Here is a 6,072-nt window from a genome sequence, read left to right on the forward strand (position 1 = left end):
CAGTTGAAGAAAATGTGACAGTAAAGGAAGCGTGTTTTAATTTAAAAAAAAAATGTATTAAGAAATTACTCTAAGATGGGTATGACCAAATTTAGGTTGGAAATTAGAGGAAAATGTCAAAGCCTCTAAACATTGCTAAGACAAAATGTCCTGTGGAAGGAACACATTCTAGAATAGAACTGTCTTCATCTCACAGAACGCTAGAGCTGCAGGTCTGCTTTACTGCTTCCTTCCCACTGATGCTTCCCATGTCCACATTTTCCTTTCTTTCTGCCTCTTTTATCAGCTATATCTGAATGAATGATAAAGTGACATCATTAAATATAGGGAGACTTTTCATTTTGAACTGTGTGTATAGTATTGCTTCCTTTTCAGCAACGAGACATTAAGGAAACGTATTTGCATCACTGCAAAACCCGGATAGGAAATAGGCACTTCCATTTTAGTTCAGCTTGCTCTTTTCCCTCCTTTTTGTACAGCATGTTCTTATTTTTACCCTTGCCAGCAAATAGTCAAAATGTGCTCATTAAGAACTTGAGGAATGACATAGTGCTGGAATCCGTTGCCGGAATTAGGCCTTACTTGGCTCCTTGACATACAGTAGGCCAGCCTAGGAAGAGCCCGTCATGCCTCAAATGTTTGTTTATAATCATTTGTAGTTACCTTGCATAGTCATCTTTCTGTAATCTGGAGGGTGATGACCACAGTAACTACTGTTTCAAGTTAGTGTTTGCCTAGATTAACTGGGCTCTGCAGACAATCTTCTCAAAGGAAAAGGAAGTGGAATGATACCCTCAGGGCTTCTGCGTGGCTGCCAGCCTTCCCACTATGGGGACTGGGTATGGTCAGCCTCCTGGCACCCAGGATAGCCTCAAGATTTGAAACTTTTTACTTTTTTTCTTTTTTTTTTTTTTGTTTCTCTGGAAGATGACTATTCACATGTCCTTCAGAACTCCAGAGAAATCCAGTTCTAAGTTATACCTTCCATGCAAAGCAGCCTGAGGGCATTCCTGTGCTAATGAGTACAGCCAGCTCTGAACTGGCGAAGTTCAAGCTGTTCTTTGTACCAACACCGTCGAATATTTTAATCTCCATTTGCTTTTGAAAGAATAGTTGGCTCACAATACCAGGGCTTATTTTCACTCTTACAGTGATTTATAAATCCTCTGCCTCTTGCAAGTGTTATTTAACTTTGTCTCACAGTGTCTTTGTGCAGTAGGGGAGTATTGCAAATTCTGGGGCAGGTATTTTGGATGAATAGTCTGTTCTCAGGAAATCCAATTTCCATCTGAAAACAAAAGGGTTGTGAATTCATCCTGAATTTAGTTTATAGTTTTGTCCAAAAATAACAGTCAGAGAAGTTATTTGGACTTTTTAATAGCTAAAGTTACATCTTTATTCAAAAAACATCAAATACAAATACTTTTATTAGTTAGAGTCTGCCCATTGTAGAATGAAATCCAGTATTTCAAGTAAAATGAAAGTAGAATGTTATTCTACATTTAATACTTCTTGCATTCATTATATACTATAGCCTGGAAAATTACGTATGTACTCTTGTAGCCTATTTTTTACTTTCTTTATTTTTACCATGAAATTCATTCTTTAAGATGAAAAAAAAAAAAAAAGCAACCCAAAAAAACCCCAAAAAACCAAAACCCTGAACCCCAAACATACAATAACAAAAAGAAAGGTTTGTACAGCCTGCATTAGTATTTCTGTTTTATTAATGGGAAAACTGAGGATCAAGTTTTATATGTTGTATTCTAACCCGAGCTCTCTGTATAGGATCAGGAGTCTTGCCAAAGGCATAGCTGAAGTCAGGCTTTTGTGTTCCCTGCAGTGCCCATATGCTGTGTGGGAGGTTTAAGTTAACCCTGGCTCTCTCTGGTTCCAGCTTACATTTAAATGTTCCCATTCCCATGTGGGAATTGCTCCCCTAATGGATATTTTGATGTAAATTAATGAACATCGGTACTAACAGCACGTGCTAGAGTTGACGTGGTACTTGAATACATGGGTTTGGGGAGACAGAAAGTATTTCATAGGACTGACAAATCCTTCTTTCCTCGATCTTTGACAGTGTCCAGTAGAAGATATTTATAGAAAGAAATGGGGTAAACGGGGAGTGATCTTTCTCACACACTTCCTACGTTCCAGATGCAGATCACATAGTAGCCATTATCCATAACAGGCATAGTTACCTCTAGGAAGTTGTTTGTCCTGTTTTGAAGTTATTAATAGTTTTTGACCCATGGCATCTTACAGCACCAGGTTCCACAACCAGGCATTTCTTGAAAAAATATTTATTCCGTTAATTTTAAAGTTGGTTCCTTACCATTTTATTAAGAGTCAGTTTGTTCCTGTGTTATTGTTCTCTCATCATCTTTTCCATACCATTTGTGGAGACCTCTGTCATAACTTCCTTTATTTGTGTTGAGATAGTTTAATTACTGTGTCCTTGCAGTAAAGTTTCATTTGTCTTTTTTTCTGAGTCTCCTCTATTGTACTCTTAAACCATGCTAGCTTTTTATTTTGGAGAGAAGGGTTAGAGCTCTGTAGTAGTTTTTCCTTACTCTGAACACTTAGTCTGCAGTCTGTTTAAAATAATGTATTATTTCCTTGAAAGGATTTCACCCTTTCAGTTGCTTTTAATTTCCTTTGAGTATTTTATATGCAATTTTTTGTTTCTTAAACTGTATCAGTATGCTGACTGCATTTTGTAACTATTTTTTATCATCTATATTCTAACACCCAGTTACATAACAGCTCTGTGGCAAACACACTATTTATAAATCATTTAGATCACTTTTTATTTGGTTTTGAACAGTATGTAGCCTCTGGGAATAATGAAGAAGATGGTGCTACGTGACTTGTCAGCCTTATAGGGATTTTCTGGTGTTTCTGTCTAATCTGATTATAATTTATGGGCCTCACAACAAGGAATTCTAATCTAACATATATGGGGGTTTATGCTTCACAGTCTTAATGTATTTCAGGAAGTTTGTTTTATCCCATTGGTTTAGGTGCTGCCCAGAATATTTTGTGCTGGTTAGTAAGGCCATCTGAGAGCTGAGGTAGAGTGCAGACTATTCATGTCTGGTCTGAAAATAATTTTGAAGAGATCTTATTTGATATAGGCTTGTTTTTCCCTGCATTTTATTTCCATGCAGTTTCCCAGAGTATTTCTAAGGCATTATTAGGGTTGTTAGCACTTCACCAGATGTAAAATGCAAAACAAACTACATACATAGTTAGGCCCAGCTCTATAATCTACAATATCCATTCTGGTGCTGAACACATAGTATAAATTCTGATTACAAATACATGTTTAAGATGAAATAAATACCATGGTGAAGTTCTGTCTGCACAGAGGGCAATGCCAAAACTTTTCTTTGATTTCACTGGGAGTAGAAGTCTGTCTCCAGTGTGTTCTTCCTGCTTCTGATTGAGACAATGTGTATTAAATTAATTTAAACACGGGGATACTTTGAGACAATAGAATAATAATTTATTTCCATGATTGTCAGTTGTATGGATCATGCAGGAGGGAAAGCAGCCAAGACATGCTGACATAGTTAAGATTTCTCAGAAGGGATCATGCAGCTAAATTTTTTTTCTCCAGAGCAGACAGTGCAGGCCATGAACCCTGACTTTTCATGTCAAAAAAGGTTCAAGGTGCATATGTTATAAAAATCTTTTATAGTCATGTAGCAATTTAGTAGTGTACATCTCTTATTTATTTTTTACATACTGTGACCATCGAGTATTTTGTATAGATGGGGAAAGAGCAAATCTATTTTCTCAATTCAACACATTTTTAGTGAAAACATTTAAATGAATTTTTTAGTTCCCTTTATACTGCTGCAATGGGTGCCTTAATGTAAATAAAAATGAGGCAAAAAAGCCTTTGGGAACTAAGACTTTTATACATTTTTAACTGCATATTTATTCTTAACATACTTCTGCCTTTTCACCATACCCTTCAGTGCCTTTCTCTTTTTGAAGAAAATATGAGTATCTTGTGATAAAATGTACATGATGTTATATGCACATTTCCTGATATATTTATAAACTTGTGCTTGTTTCTGTTTGTGTAAATCTGTTACTTGTGTGTTTTCCCATTCAATCTGTCCTTGCTGCTGTATGTGTTACAGCTAAAAGAAGCTTTTAGGAGCCCCACTGCAGCTTTCCTTTAGTTATAGGATGTATTTCAAGTGCAATATAACAGTCTGAAAAAATAAATGCAGGTGCTAAAAACCCACTGAAGGTAACAGCGGATTTCTGAATTCCCAGTCTTACCAAGAGATGTTCCTTTGTGGCAAAGGAGTTGGTTTTTGGCAGAGGGATTTGTTTATTGCAGTGGGACTTGCACAATGAGGCTCCATCCAGGCTGATGCAGCCAGGGAACATTCCTGGACACTGGCACTGGCTGCTCCGTGCTGTTGAATGCTTAGCACATTGCACAGCCCTCCCTCTGCCAATTAGCACTCTCCCAAACGATTCCCAGGCATGGTTCAGGAGTTTAGCATGGCCTCTTCCCAGCAGGTGGTTTAGCAAAAGCCCCTCAGCACAGGAGGGTTGAATGGCATGGCTGGAGACTCTTCCCTGCCAGCTGGGCTTCCATGGAGTGGTGTGGGCCCATGCCATGGGCTGGTGTGCTTGTAGCTGTCTGGTGGCAGAGCTGGGAGACAGGAGGCACAGCGCTCCTGTTCTGCAGCCAGGACTGAAGCTGAGAGGTGAATCAGAGCTACCGGGTTTGCTGTGACACAGCTCCTTTGGGAAGTCTCAGACAGAACGTAAGGACTGTCGGTGATTCCTGTTGTTTGAGCCATCAGCTGAACGCGTGTGTAGCAGGCTCAGTGCCTCTCAGCCATCTGAAGCCTCCTGAGCCTGTTCTGCTCCAGTGGATCCATGGATGAATAGGAGACTAAAGTTGCCATTGTGTGTGCTGTGTAAGAAGCAAGGTGGCATGCTCTGCATGTATAGGTTGTTTTTAGAGAGAATACAGTAAAAATGATGTATCCCCTCTTCACAGTCCTCACTGTGTATGTGCTATGCGCCAATTTTCTCATATTTCTCTTCGAATAGGCTTATGAATGCTCATAAAATACTAATTCCTCCAGAACTTTTTTGCATCACACCTCACCGTAGATGTTTTCTTTAGTCTTGCATTTTTACCTTTGAAAAATTCATACTTTTGTTATAGTCCATATAATTGTTGTACAATGTGCACAGTTAAGATTCCCAAACTAATCCCTTGCTAGGAAAGTGTTCTCAGTCAATGAGGTTGATTTTTAAAAGAATTTATTTCTTTATTTCATATTTTTGTTCAGGGCCTCTACATTTATTTGTGCTATTTGTGTGACAACGTAAATTAAAGAAAATGGGTGGCAGAATTTCCTTTGCCAACTACCTGCCTTGAAATGATATTTGAAAAACACATATGCTTTTATTTATAAAATACCAGAGCTTATCAGTATATCAAGAGCAAGAAAATTCTCTTGCTTTTAAGTCTCAGTGTACGCTGTGGCTGTAGGGGAAAAGGTCTATAAAATTTCTTTCTAGTAATAAAAGTATTTGTGGTAACAGAGCTTGGTGATACCATTTTTGTATGTTTGACATAACCAGTCATTGCTGGGCTTTTTAGCTGTGAATAATACAAACATTCTAGACATCCAGGAAATACCTCTGTACTTTTTCATACCACTACGTAATCCTCATCATTGCCAAATTTACTGAGTTTTCTGTAAACAAATCCAGGTGACACAGGCACTGATGTGCATCATAAAAATTGAGGAAGAGTCAGAAAGGAGGAAAATGGCCTGAACTTGCTGTCACTGAAGTAATGACACAGTACTTAACTTGGGCCAAAGGCAGCTTTTGGGAAGAAGGTTGGTTTGTCAGAGCTTATCTTGAGTAGGCAGGACTTGGGGTGCATTGAGTACAGACTTTGCTTGGTTGTTTTCCCTAAATCACTGTGCCTATCAAGTCAAGTCCCTTGAGAGTAGTGTCACTTCTTTTTTCTTGGTACACTTGTTCTTAAACGACAATCAAAGATTTCAGAAAGTA

Source organism: Corvus kubaryi, unplaced genomic scaffold, assembly GCF_017639235.1.
Source record: "Corvus kubaryi isolate FWS band 111438036 unplaced genomic scaffold, C.kubaryi_AGA036_p1.0 67, whole genome shotgun sequence".
In the NCBI taxonomy this organism is placed as follows: domain Eukaryota; kingdom Metazoa; phylum Chordata; class Aves; order Passeriformes; family Corvidae; genus Corvus; species Corvus kubaryi.